The following is a 15,083-nucleotide window of genomic DNA, read 5'->3' on the forward strand; positions in this document are numbered from 1 at the left end:
GCCACGGCCACGATGGTTGTTTAAGAATATCATTGTCGGATGTGTGGGGACTGTGGTTACAGAAGTTTGATTTAAGAATACGGCCCTACGAGGAGAGTACCTGAACCTAGGCTTCTTTTCTTGTTTTTTTTTTCCTTTTTTCTTTTTCCTTTTCTTTTTCTTTATCTATCTTTTTTTTCCTTTCTTCTTCTTCTACTTCTACCTCTACCTCTACTTCTTCTCTTTCTTTTCTCCATCTTTTTCATCTTCTATTCTGACCCTTTCTTCTTTCTGCCTTATTTATATCACCTCAAACATTTCTTCATCATCAGTTTCCAGCACTTGGGTAACAGTCAGGTAACACAGGTAACACGGAGCACCTAAACATCCACTATCACCTAAACCATCACTCGGGCAACATTCAGGTGACACACGTACGCACAATGCTCATTAAGAACACACTGGAGCACCTGACGTCTTGGCCCACACTCAACACCTCCCAAGAACCTCTCAACACCCTAACTCGGTCCCTCCCTTCCCCCTCCTCCTCCTCTTCTTCCTCCAGGGACCTCTTCAGACCGCTTTACTTCCCCTCTATATGTGTTACGCCCTTCATCTTCTCCTCTTGTCCTTTCCTTCCTATCCCTTTGTTCCCTTTCCTTACCCATCCTCCTCATCCTTCTTACCTCGTGCTTTTCTACCTGTGCATTGTCCTCCATCCTGTCCTCCTATCCTTCCCTTCCTACCTCCTATTCTATCCTATGCATCTTCTTTGCCTACACAGCCTCCTCCTCCCTATCCTTCTCTCCTACCCTCGCATGCTCGTCCAGTCCTTCACTCCCTCCAGCTTCTCCTCCTCTCCTTCCCTTCCTACCTCCCCTTCTATCCCATGTATCCCCTTTGCCTAACCTATCCTCCACCTCCCCCCCTCCTTCCCCCCCCTCCCCCCGTTCACCAGAATCCTATCTTGGAATTCTTGGTTCCCGTCGACGCGCCTGTGAATAATTAAGACGACAAACATGAGAAATAATGGCGGCCTGCTTTTGGGCCCAACGTAATGAAAAGCACAAATATTAGTTAAGTAAGCTCTTGAGAGTCTGCGAGGAGGAGGAGGAGGAGGAGGAGGAGGTGTAGAAGGAAGAAGAGTAGAAGTTGGAGTAGGATGAGGTAAAGAAGGAGGAGGAGGAGGAGTTGGAGGAGGAGGAGGAAGAGAAGGTGTAGAAGGAAGAAGAGTAGGAGTAGGATGAGGCATAGGAGGAGAAGGAGGAGGAGGAGGAGGAAGAGGAAGAGGAGGCAAAGAAGAAGGAGGAGGAGAAGGAGAAGTGGAGAAGGTGTATATAGGAAAAAAAGTGCACAGTAAAAAAGAGAAAGCAACCGTAATGAGATAAATAGAAGGAAAAAATGAGAATGGGGTTTTAAGCACGGAAGAAAGAGAAGTGGCTGAGTTGGTGGAGAGAGGTGTGCTGATCTCCCTCCCCCCCCTTCTCTCTCTCTCTCTCTCTCTCTCTCTCTCTCTCTCTCTCTCTCTCTCTCTCTCATTACTAATCTTCACATGTCGCGATTATAAAGTGCAATGTCACAAAATCATTATCCTCATCATCACCACCACCACCACTACCACTACCACCACCACCAACAACAACAACAACACTACCACCACCACCACCACCACTATCACCAACACCACCTGAGGAAAATCATGAACCCCCCCCCCCGCCAAAAAAAAAAGAAAGATACTCATTAAAGTCTGAATGTTGATTTGAAGGATATGCATTTCTTGACGAGTTTCAATTTAGGTTATGAGTAAATGATTAACAAACGGTGGCGAGAACGTACGAAATGGCATACACACACCCAAAATCATCTTTATATATATTTGAAGCATATATATATTTTTTGACGAATTTCAGTTAAATGGCCAACAATTATCACAGGCGGCGAGGAACAACTATAATTCCTCACTTAATGCGTGCGTTGATAACTTTAATAAACTACGTGAATTACATCCCTAACAGACAGACAGACAGACAGACAGACAGACAGAGAGATAAACAAACAGCTGAACCCGCATTAGAGCATAAGCGCCTTAGTTCAGGGGAAAAAAACAGACACGATTTCGAACAAAGCATATATGGTACGGAAAGAAAGGGAAAAGCAGGTATGTGAAGAGAGAGCACAGTGAGGGATTATACATACACCCACCCATCCACACACAGCTATCTATCTATCTATCTATCTGTCTATCTATCTATCTATCTGTCTATCTATCTATCTGTCTATCTATCTACATCTGTATTAAATTTTCTACGAGAGAGGGAAAAAAGGTAAAATCTTGTGTTGGTGCCAAAATTTGAAACCGATAGATTAAAGTTATAAAAATGTGAATATGAGAGAGAGAGAGAGAGAGAGAGAGAGAGAGAGAGAGAGAGAGAGAGAGAGAGAGTGTGTGCCCCAGTGAGTGCGTGCGTGCGTGCGTGTGTCAGGAGTTAACAGCGGCTGTGAATCATAACACGGTAATTACAGCAGGCGGCCGAGCACCCTGCAATTTGAAAAGAGAGAAAAAAAAATATAATAATCACACCTTTTTAGTTATGCATTCACGGGTTGAACAAGAAAATTGCAAATGAAACACTGAATTAACTCTCGTGTTTGCGCCCCGAATAAGCAAAAGGGATCGGCACTTATTTCATTATCGACTAAACTGGATCAAGAGCATTGCGTTAGGAGGAGGAGGAGGAAAGTTTGGAAAGTTTCGTTTAGTCGGCGCAACATCTGTGGTCATATGCCGGAGAGAGACAGGAGGGGGAAGGAATTATAGAAGGGAACAGACCCCAGGAGACGGGACACAACCCCCGATTAATACCTGGTACCCATTCACTGCTGGGTGGACAGGAGCGTAGAGGAGGAGGAGGAGGAGGAGGAGGAGAATTGAAGAGAGGGAGTATAGGGAAAAAAAGAGCATAGTAGAAAAGAGAAAAAGTTGGAAAGTTTCGTTTAGTCGGCGCAACATCTGTGGTCATAGTAGAAAAAAGAAAACAGCCGTAGTTGAGATGAAAAGAAGCACGGGGGACTCTTTAGGGGAAACTTATTCTTTTTCGCCTCCCAATGATCGGACAGGAGGCGAGGCAGCAGGAAGAGAAGCGGCGGACGGGACTTATTAGGTGAGCAAGGAAATGCATGGGATGAGAAACACTGAGGAGTCTTGTGTGGCAAAGATTGTTCAGTATATCAGGACAGAGATGGAGTATGTATTTGTTTTTGATTGTGTCTGTCTGTGTGTTTGTCTGTGTTCCTGTTTGCTGTCTGTCTATATGTCTTTGTCTAATTGTCTGTCTGTCTGTCTGTGTGTTTCTGTCTGTCTGTCTATCTATATGTCTGTCTGTCTGTCTGTGTGTTTCTGTCTGTCTGTCTCTGTCTGTCTATATGTCTTTGTCTAATTGTCTGTCTGTCTGTGTGTTTCTGTCTGTCTGTCTACCTATATGTCTTTGCCTAATTGTCTCTCTCTCTCTCTCTCTCTCTCTCTCTCTCTCTCTCTCTCTCTCTCTCTCTCTCTCTCTCTCTCTCTCTCTCTCTCCATCACCCTTTAGCTGTGGCGGGCAACCTTCCCTTCCCTTCCTTCCCTCTTTCCATTACCCTTGCCAGCCATTTCCTTTCTTCCCTGCACCTCCCTGTAGGCTCCCTCCCTCCCCTCCCTTCCAGAAGCCTTGGAAACTCTACCTTACTTCCCAAACCCCTGGCGGCCCCTCTCCTTCTCTTCCTCCCTTCACAGCTACTGCACGCCTTCCCTCTCCTTCCATATCCCCTCCAGGCTCCATTTCCTCCCTTCCACAGCGGCCACCAGGGACCGTACTAGCGACCCGGGAGGAAGAGAGGCAGGAATGAGGGACGAGGCGGACTGGATGGACACAATTATGCCCCTTTATTGCGACTCTGAATCTCCCGCCGAATCTTTTAGGGTCCTGAGGCGAAAGAATGATGGTTACTACGACAAACTAGCTTACCTCACACCCACACGAAGCCGGAAAGGTGTGGTTCTTCAGATTAGTTATACTCTTTTAGTGCAACTCTGACTCCCACGGGGAAACTTTTAGGGTCCTGAGGCAAAGGATGAAGGTTACTACGACAAACTACCTCACCTCACACCCACACACGAGGCCGGAAAGGTGTGGTTCTTTAGGTTAATTTGCTTCGGTTAATAATGAAGATTGCACAAGGTATAGCAAAGAATGTTATAGGACTAGCAAATACAATCAGATACAGGCGATTTTCTTGAACATATTACACCCGAGAGTATTTTGTTTTCTTGGTTTCATAAATTCTCCCTCTCTTCCTCTGCCGCAAAGTTACAGTCTATATAAGAGTTCAAGAGATATATCATACCTGACACATGAGGGACTGGAAACTACTCCTGCCTACTTAGATGAAAAATGGCAGAAAAGAAGGATTAGTTAGCAGAATAGACCCACCTTCTCTCTCTCTCTCTCTCTCTCTCTCTCTCTCTCTCTCTCTCAGTAAACACATTGCCTACTTCTGAGTAACACAACGAAATAACGCCAAAATGAAGGACATAGAACAGCCAGAAAGCGAAAATCAAGTTCGTGTCACAGTATTAAATTTTCATCCTCACTTTTTTTTTCCTATCCTTTGGTCAGAGTTTTGGTAATCATTCCTCGCCACACTTTATGCCCCTCACGTAACTGGGGTGTATTTTATTTTTGCATTCGCTGACGATATTTCTGTGCATATATGTATTTAGTAATTTTTTGCCCAACTGATGCAGAAGAGTGAATCAGCGGGGTTTTCAATCCTCCCCACGAGAGCCCACTTCCATTATAGAGAGCAGTGTGTGTGTGTGTGTGTGTGTGTGTGTGTGTGTGTGTGTGTGTTTGGGTAGGTGTGTGTGTGTTTGGGTAGGTGTGTGTGTGTGTGTGTGTGTGTGTGTGTGTGTGTGTGTGTGTGTGTGTGTGTGTGTGTGTGTGTGTGTGTGTGTGTGTGTGTGTATGGGCCGGTACTCGTGTCCTCGCAAGCCGTTTCCTTTATGTGTTTCAATTAGTCCCGGAGAACAGTCCAGCGTGCTCTCCAATGATAAATCCCCCCACTAGTTACAAAATTACACGAACACGACACACCTGCACGCCAATTCCTTGAAATGTTTAAAATTCGCCAAATTGAGGATTGTGAAAACACTACTTCTGAGTCACCACCTGGAGAGGAGGGTCAGGTTCCCCTCCTGATATTTTTTTCTGATATATAACTTCTTAATAATGATGTTTTCGCCCTCTTTGTAGTAACTCGCCAGAAGACTCCTGTTGTTTTAAAAGCCGTGTATTCAAGCTGCCTCCCTGCCTGGTTTGACTCATTCGTCTCTGCCTTAAACTTTTGTCTATGCCTACATGCAACCCGTGTCTAAGAGGGGTGACCGCTCTAATCCTTCTAATTACCGTCCTGTAGCTTTGTTTTCCTGTCTTTTTAATCTTTTGACACACACACACACACACACACACACACACACACACACACACACACACACACACACACACACACAAGGCCTTTCTCGTTCACCAGTTTTGAGTACAGAATTTACAAAGCCGGCGACCAGGTGTTCAATAATGCAGGTGACGTTGATGAGTCGCGACAAAGGTGAGGGTCGTGTTGGGGTCGGTCAAGGTGCCTTTGTGCGGGACGGGAAACATTGCTGCAAGAATATCCGGACGGGGGAACACAGAATGGCGTGAGGCAGGTCATGTAGAAAGAAAAGTGAAGGTGGACAAGAAGAAGAAAGGAAGGAGAAGAAGGAAGTGGAAAACGAAGGAGAGAGAAGCAATGAGGAAGAGATAGAGGGTGAGAAGGAGGAGGCAGATGGAAATATGGAACTTCGGAGCATCAAAGAATACGTAGAAGGAAGAGAAAAGAACGATAAAGATGTTTTGAAAGTAAAGGAATGACAAAGAATATGAGAGAAGGCAAAGAGGAAGAAGGAATGAGAATGAGGTGGAGGAGAAGGCGGAAAGGTTGAAGAAATTGTGGAATGGAGGAGAGAGAGAGAGAGAGAGAGAGAGAGAGAGAGAGAGAGAGAGTCAATGAGGAGGAAATGCTATCAACTCTATGTTCAAATAAATTACTGTACCTAACCTCACCTAATCTGTTGATCCATACCAGACTGAGTTCCAAGTTAGTTAAGCCATTCAGGAAGGTCATATACGAAGAAAAGTGAAGGTGGACAGATTTTATAAGGAATGTCGTTAAGATTAAGGTTAAAAGTACTGAGAAACACAAAGGACAGAGTTTAAAGTTAGTTGAGCCGTTGAGGTTAAAGGATATTCAGAAAAGCAAGTAGTGGATATTTTTTATGATTTTCTTTAGCCTGTGGTCTGCTTTCTGTGGCGATAACAGTCATTAGTTGGTGTTATTTAAGTGAGCAATTAAGATTAAGAGGCAGTTATTAAAGGCATCAGTGTTAGAGGTATTTAAGTCATTAGTTAAGGGAGTTTACTAAGGGAGGGAAGATGGGCAGTTTGTGGTTATGAAAAATGTTTATTTCAAAAGGAGACATTGCATTAGGTATGAGTATAAGTTTGAGTATGGGTAAATGGTAGTGAAAGTCGGAAAGTTTCGTCTAGTCGGCGCAACATCTGTGGTCATATGCCAGAGAGGGACAGAAGGGGAAGGAATTATAGAAGTGAACAGATCCCAGGAGACGGGACACAACCCCCGATTAATACCTGGTACCCATTCACTGCTGGGTGGACAGGGGCGTAGGGTAACGGAAAAGCCGCCCAAATTTTCCACTCCGCCTGGGAATCGAGCCCGGGCTCTCTCGGTTGTAAATGGCAGTGAATTAAGATGACTTTTTATTACAGCAACGGAAACGAATGAATTTTCCAGTTAAGATTTTGAGTTAAGGATAGGTCGAGAATGTTTATTGTGGAAGAAGGGAAAACCTGAGTGTTACTGAAGAATAAGGAATAGGTGTTTGCAAGACTGTGTGGAGATAACAGGTGGGGTAATTGAGTTTTTTGAGGCATTGGAGGACACCAAGTTCCTTCTGCCTCATTTAGAAGATAGAAAAGTCGGAGGTCAAGCGTTCTGTAGCATCCAGCCTTGAGATGAGTACGAGGAAGGTTACGTGTGAAAGATAGAAATACTAAGAATTAAACCTGACGGATATTGAGAGCAGGTTGTGGGGTGAATGAATGGAAGGGGAAGGATGTGAACGCTTAGGTACATTATGCTATTATCTCATTTCATCTCTTCTTAAAGTCTCAGGTGTGTTAAGAATAGATCAGAGTTTCGAAAGACGCGCAAGTTGAGTAAGAATGAAGTCAAAAGTGATGCTATCCTTGAAGTTAATTGACTTACTCCAAACTTATCATAACAGAAGAGTTTTGAGAGAGAGAGAGAGAGAGAGAGAGAGAGAGAGAGAGAGAGAGAGAGAGAGAGAGAGAGAGAGAGAGAGAGAGAGAGAGAGAGAGAGAGAGAGAGAGAGAGAGAGAGAGAGAGAGAGAGAGAGAGAGAGAGAGAGAGAGAGAGAGAGAGAGAGAAGAGAGAAGAGAAGAGAAGAGAAGAGAAGAGAAGAGAAGAGAAGAGAGTAGAGTAGAAGAGAAGAGAAGAGAAGAGTAGAGTAGAGTAGAGTAGAGTAGAGTAGAGTAGAGAAGAGAAGAGAAGAGGAGAGGAGAGGAGAGGAGAGGAGAGAGAGAGAGAGAGAGAGAGAGAGAGAGAGAGAGAGAGAGAGAGAGAGAGAGAGAGAGAGAGAGAGAGAGAGAGAGAGAAAACATGCCATGCGTTAAGAAGACTTGTTTGCCGAAGCCTCCTCCAGTCAGGGGATGGGAGATAGCTGGAGGAAGATCGGTGGGGTGGAGGAGGAGAAGGAGGCGAGGGCAGATTGATGGGGAGGAGGAGGAGGAAGATCGGCGGGGAGGAGGAGGAGGAGGAGGCGAGGGCAGATTGATGGGGAGGAGGAGGAGGAAGATCGGCTGGGAGGAGGAGGAGGAATATCGGGGGGGAGGAGGAGGAGGAGGAGGAGAAGGAGGCGAAGGCAGATTGATGGGGAGGAGGAGGAGGAGGAGGAGGAGGAGGAGGAGGAAGATCGGCGGGGAGGAGGAGGAGGAGGAGGAGGCGAGGGCAGATTGATGGGGAGGAGGAGGAGGAAGAGGTGAGGGCGGAGGCGTTGAGAGGAAGATACTGAGGTCGGTACTGCTAGACACCTCCACTTCTCACATCAACTATTCCCAAAGCCAAAAAGGAAAGTTTGGAAAGTTTCGTTTAGTCGGCGCAACATCTGAGGTCATATGCCGGAGAGAGACAGAAGGGGAAGGAATTATAGGAGAAGGGAACAGATCCCAGGAGACGGGACACAACCCTCGATTAATACCTGGTACCCATTCACTGTTGGGTGGACAGGGGCGTTGGGTATTGGAAAACCCGACCAAATTTTTCCACTCCGCCCGGGAATCAAACCCGGGCTCTCTCGGTTGTGAGCCGAGTGTGCTAACCACTGCACAACGAAGCCCCCGAGACAAAAAGGAGCTCAGTCTAGTTCTTATGAGTGGTATTTTAGGTTCATGGTACAGAAGAAGGGTCAAACTATCACCAGGGTCATAAAACTACCCTTGGAAATGCCCACAACTCCTACGAAGGCCTTGTCAGATATTAGGTAGTTGAGGGCCGAGAAGTTTAAACGTATGGCCCTAAGATACCACTGTGATATTAATGTGGGAAGGAAACGGGGAATAAAGAGCAGAAATGATGGGATAAGCAAGGTGGCAGATTGCAGAAGTAGCTAGTAGTAGTACGTTTCAAATTTTCACTCCTGCAAGCACTGGTCAGAAGTGGTTAAAAAAAAATGGAAAAAGAACCTCAGAAACGAAATCTAACACACTAAACCACAAAACTACGCTCGCTTGCAGATATGGTGAGATATGCACCTAACTTCACCTTTCCCTTCAACTTTTCACTCCTGCATGCACTGATCTGACGTGGTTAAAAAAAATGAAAAAAGAACCTCAGAATTGAAATCTAACACAAACCACAAAACTACGCTCGCTTGCAGATATGGTGAGATATGCACCTAACTTCACCTTTCCCTTCAACTTTTCACTCCTGCAAGCCCTGGTCAGATGTTGTCAAAAAAAGGGGAAATGAACCTCAGAAATGAAATCTAACACACTAAACCACAAAACTACGCTCGCTTGCAGATATGGTGAGATATGCACCCAACTTCACCTTACCCTTCAACTTTTCACTCCTGCAAGCCCTGGTCAGATGTTGTCAAAAAAAGGGGAAATGAACCTCAGAAATGAAATCTAACACACTAAACCACAAAACTACGACTTCACCTTACCCTTCAACTTTTCACCCCTGCAAGCCCTACTGGTCTGACGTGCTTAAAAAAAGGGGAAAAAGACCTCAGAAACGATATCTAACACACTATACCACAAAACTCAACGCCAGCATGCAGAACAGATACAGTGATTTATTTAACGTTATTTTTAGAGAGGGAGAATAAATCACATCTGCCACCCCTTCTCCTTTCTTCTGAGGGCTGCTGTATGGATTGGTGTTTTCTCGTGCAGTATTCAGCGTGAGTTATGGCGGCGTAACACACGTCGAGACCCATAAAACGCGTCTAAATTAACAATGAAGCGTGGCGGAGCAGCGGACGGCCAAGCAGCACAGAGGCGAGTGAGATATTGACGGAAGGAGACGCTCTGAGGACTAGAGAAAGACAACGGTTGGGTAGGGTAGGAAAGGGAAGGGAAGGGAAGGAAAGGGAGGGGAAGGGAAGGGAAGGGAGGGGAATGGAAAGGGGGGGAGGGACAAAGATATAAGGGAGTAGATCATGTGCTGGGTTTGAGGAAGTGAAAGAAAAGGACAAATTAAAAGCTACAGTAAAGGGAAGGGGGGAGGGTTAGGGTGGCGAACCGGAGACATATAGAGGGAAATTTGTCTGTTGGGTGAATGAAAGAGCCAAATGAGAAATGGGCGTCATAAAAACGTAAAAAAGGGGAAGAAAGCGATTGAGGTGTGTGGTAATGTGTTTGGGGTGGCGGGGGGAGGGGAAGGTTACCTGAGATTAGGGAGGGGGGGGTATTAATGGTGTCAACATCATTCTACCTGTCATCATTGTTACCTGTACCGTGGAAAGATAGGGCAGGTGAAGGTAAGGTAAGGTAAGGTAAGGTAAGGTAAGGTAAAGTAAGGTGAGGGGAGGGGAGGTGAGGTAAGGTAAGGTAAGGTAAGGTAAGGTATGGTAAAGTGAGGTATGGTTAGGTAAGGTAAGGCATGGTATGGTATGGTATGGTATGGTATGGTATGGTATGGTATGGTATGTTATGGTATGGTAAAGCAAGGCAAGGCAAGGCAAGGCAAGGCAAGGTATGGTATGGTATGGTATGGTATGGTATGGTATGGTAAGGTAAGGTAAGGTAAGGTAATGTGGTATGGTAAGGTAAGGTAAAGTAAGGTGAGGTGAGGGGAAGGGAGGTATGAGGTGAGGTAATGTAAGGTAAGGTAAGGTATGGTATGGTATGGTATGGTATGGTATGGTGTGGTAAGGTAAGGTAAGGTAAGGTATGGTATGGTATGGTATGGTATGGTATGGTATGGTATGGTAAGGTAAGGTAAGGTAAGGTATGGTATGGTATGGTAAGGTAAGGTAAGGTAAGGTAAAGCTGCGCGTGACCTTAGTGCTCATCTCCGTCACACGCACACACATGTAAAAAAAAAAAAACATAGGGCGGAGACGATAGGCGAAAGCTAAAACAGGTACGTAATAAATAAATAAAAAAACTCTCATATATATATTTCACTCTCATAAATAGACACACATATAAATAATTACCAATGAACACTACGTCTTTAGCAGCCTGGACATATAATAATAAAATAAAAATAATTAGAAAAAACTCGCAAATTCCGTCGCCAGCACAACACAACAAGGACGAGTAAAATATTAATCAACAGTTGGCAAAAAAAGTTGTGTCTGTCTGTCCAATAGTTGCGCGCTGTACGATTTATCAGTAATTATTTATTCATGACGGAAGTGGGTGCAGGAGGGAGTGGAGAGGTGAGATGAGGGAGGGAAGAGGAGGGAGAGGAGAGGAGAGGAGAGAGGGGGTAGAGGAGGGAGAGGAGAGGAGAGAGGGGGTAGAGGAGGGAGAGGAGAGGAGAGGAGAGAGGGAGAGGTAAGGGAAGGAGAGAGGGTGTTAGAAGGGAAAGAGAGAAGTAAGGAGCACATTGAGAGGTGGAGAAGGAAGATATGGAGGACAGAGAGAAGTGAAGAAAGGAGAGGAGAGAGAGGGAGAGAAATAAGAGGTGGAGTAGGAAGATATGGGAGAAAGGAAGATGGGAGAAGGGAAGATGCAGAATGAAGAGAGAGAGGAGATGTGGAGTAGGTAGAGGAGGAGGAAGGAAAGAAGTTGGAGGAAAGGGAGGATAGGAAAGGGATGAAGAATGCAATAAGAAGCAAAGGAAAAGGGAGAGATACGAAGGAGGGAGGAGAGAGAGAACGAGAGGGAAAAGAACTGCGATAGGAGGTGGAGAAAGTGGAAAAGGAAGGAGAAGTGGAGGGAAAAAGGAGATAAAGGATTAGCGTAATGAGATAGAGGTAGAAAAGAGAAGGTGGAGTTGAAGACAGGAAGGAGACAGATAAATAGATAGACAAAGATATAGATAGATAGATAGATAGAGACGGGGAGCAGGAAGAGGAAGGATAAGGAGGGGGGGGTATTAAGGAAGGGTAAAAATAAGACCAGAAGGGGCGATAAAAGGAATAACCAACGAGAGTTTTATGAGGGAGTGTGAATAATTGAGCACAAGTGTTATAGTATTGCGACAGACAAAGGAGAGGAAGCGCAGATATAGCGTAAGACCGGTAACGTTGTGCGAGTTATTTAGCGAACGACTGACCGGGTGTTGCCGAGTCGAAATAAATGTAAAGTAAAGGGGAAGAAGATTTTACATATTGAAGCAAAAATAATGAATGATCGCTTGACAACGCTATAATGGGTGAACACCTTATCGACACAGTAATGGTGAAATGATGGATCGAAAGAAAATAAAGAATAAAAAACAAAAATAATTAGTGATCGCTTGACAACGCTATAATGAGTGAACACCTTATCGACACAGTAATGGTGAAATGATGGATCGCATGAAGAAAATAAAAATAAAAAACAAAAATGATTAGTGATCGCAAGACAACACTATGATGGGTGAACACCTTATCGACACAGAAATGGTGAAATGAAGGATCGCATGAAGAAAATAAAAATAAAAAGCAAAAATAATTAGTGATCGCTTGATAACACTATGATGGGTGAACACCTTATCGACACAGTAATGGTGAAATGAAGGATCGCATGAAGAAAATAAAAATAAAAAACAAAAATAATTAGTGATCGCAAGACAACACTATAATGAGTGAACACCTTATCGACACAGTAATGGTGAAATGAAGGATCGCATGAAGAAAAAAAAATAATAATAATTAGTGATCGCAAGACAACACTATGATGGGTGAACACCTTATCGACACAGAAATGGTGAAATGAAGGATCGCATGAAGAAAATAAAAACACAAAACAGCACTGACACACTAAGGCTGCAGCAAATGGCGGCGCGAGGACAATATGAACAGTAACGTCGCTGGCACAGTAAAGCTAAAATGAATAAACAAACAACAGCACAGAGGAAATAAATATAATGGAACCAGCGCTGAGGTGACACAGGCGTCATGTCGTCCGCTGGGAGCAGGTAATGCCTTCAGTGACGCCGCCGCCGCCCCGCCCCGCCCCGCCCCGCCCCGCACACAGCCTCCCCGGCCCCGCGGCGTCACGTCAGCTGAACGTATCACGAGTATTGTTCTCGCCAATATTCCGTTAATAAATATATGCATCAACATTCACTATCCAATTCCCAGCGCTTTCCCGTGCAACTAATAAATAAACAATAAGTTTCACTCCAGTACAATTAATTTTGATAGAAACCAAGATATGCATTTTGCTGTGAATACGTTTTTTTTTTTTTTTTTTGTGTGTGTAAATGTTTGAAGTGTCACCGAGGCGTTAACACCGGACCGTAGGCAGCGCGCGGCGGCACTCCCGGAAACCAGCCGCCCACCCTGACCCAACACTGCCAGATTATCGTACTCCACCTTCTATGTTTGCTGATTTCCAACCCCAAAACTGTCTCCTCCACCGCAATAACTGGCTTGGTATATATTTAACCTCAAAATGGTCAATTGTTTCTGTCTCTTGGCAATAGTTATGGGGGCAGAAACCGGTAAATATGATGCTCCGAGTACGATAATCTGGCATGGCTGCCCTGACCCTGCGAGGCGCCGGCACGGGACGCTGATACAGGGAAAGTACTGTAATGCCGGCGAGCTATAATTTTATATGAGTCTAGAAAGTCAGTAGCGTTGCTGTTTATTAAAATGCTTATGAGTAGCCAGCTCATGTCTACCAGTTAATATTCCTTTAACGAGTCAGTGAGCAAATGAAACAATATTTTTCATGCCGCGCACACACAGACGCTTCTCCGTCGGCTGCCGTTTTGATGGCCTGGGGTGGAAGGTGTCAGGCGTCAATGTGCGGAGGTAGTGGTAAGATAATGCCTAACAAAGGGGCGGTAAAACATGTACTTAATACGGATGGTTGCAAGTAAAAATAATGTTAGTTTATTTTTTAGACGGAAATATGACTGGCATCAGCAACACATTAAAGACATTGCTATAAATAATAGTTGAAAATGATAAAACTCCGCACCCAAGCAACAGGTACGAGGGAGCCCTGCCCGCCCGGCCATCTTGTCACCTGCCCCACAACCTCGACCCATCACTCCTATAAACATGCAGCTTTTACTGTTATTGCTTACCTATACTTTCACTTGTACACTTCTGCAGAACAACGGGTTATTTAGGAATCAAGATATACGTCACTCACCTCTGATCAATCTCGCTACCGCTGGAAAATAGCGAAATAACGCGAGAGCACAGTGATGGCAGCGGCCCCGGCAACTGCTTGGCTTGACTTTGCGTTCATGGGGCCTCGACTCGCTGCTCCGAGCAGTGTCGAAGCGAGCAGCGACACCTGACAGGGGGACGGGACGCCTCCGTGCAGGATGGCAGTACGGGAAAGTCACCATTCATTGTTAGGAAAATATGCAAGAAAAACGCTTCATAGATTCTTTCTGAAGCATTTATTATGAAGAATATTAACAGTAAGTGAATGAAGTGAGCGATGTAGCCTGGCTGGTGCTTTACAAAACCTCTGTTTAGCAGACGACAAAACACTGGTGTGTCAGCCTGCTGCTGCTCGCCGCCCTCGGGGGCACCACTGCTCACTGCTGGCCGCACAAAAATTGACAAGAGTTACACTGCTGCTGCACAGGAAAATGTTATTGCGCTGTACGTGTTTCAACGCGGGCACAATAATTATTAACAAGCACTGCGGAGGAGTTACTGCTTTTAGCTTTGTATGACCTCTCTTTAACGATCCTTTTTATGGTGGCAATTATTTATCTTCTCGCGGCACACGTGTTCACTCGACAACAGGATCATGACGAAAACAAAACATCTCTTTCCCGCGGAGAAAACATTAGCGCATCACACCGATATTTTACACGTTCACCTCGGCACACTGGCGGCGGCGGGGGGCGCTGGCGTGCGGAGATGATGTATACGGAGGTGGTGTGGCGGCTCGTGTGCAATGGTGGTGTCGTGAGCGTGCTGTTGTGTGGTGATGGTGTGCTGGTAATGTGGTGATGGTGTGCTGGTAGTGTGGTAGTGTGTGTGTGTGTGTGTGTGTGACGGTGTGCGTGGTGCTGCGTGGCGTGACGTGTGTCGTATTAAGTTCTCAGTGTGGTATTAGTGGTATGAATGTGGTATGATAGTTGAGTGCTGTGGTAGGGCAATCATCTGTACTTAGCGGGGAAAGGATGAAGAGAAGTGAAGTGTAGTGATGTTTGCAGTGTGTGTGTGTGTGTGTGTGTGTGTGTGTGTGTGTGTAGTGGTGGGGGAGGAATAGTGCACAGTGATAGGGACAGGGAGAAGTGTATGTAGTGGGTGTGTGAATGTCGTACGTGAGTTGGTTATCGTGTGTTTA

This window comes from Eriocheir sinensis, chromosome 56 (assembly GCF_024679095.1).
Source record: "Eriocheir sinensis breed Jianghai 21 chromosome 56, ASM2467909v1, whole genome shotgun sequence".
NCBI lineage: Eukaryota > Metazoa > Arthropoda > Malacostraca > Decapoda > Varunidae > Eriocheir > Eriocheir sinensis.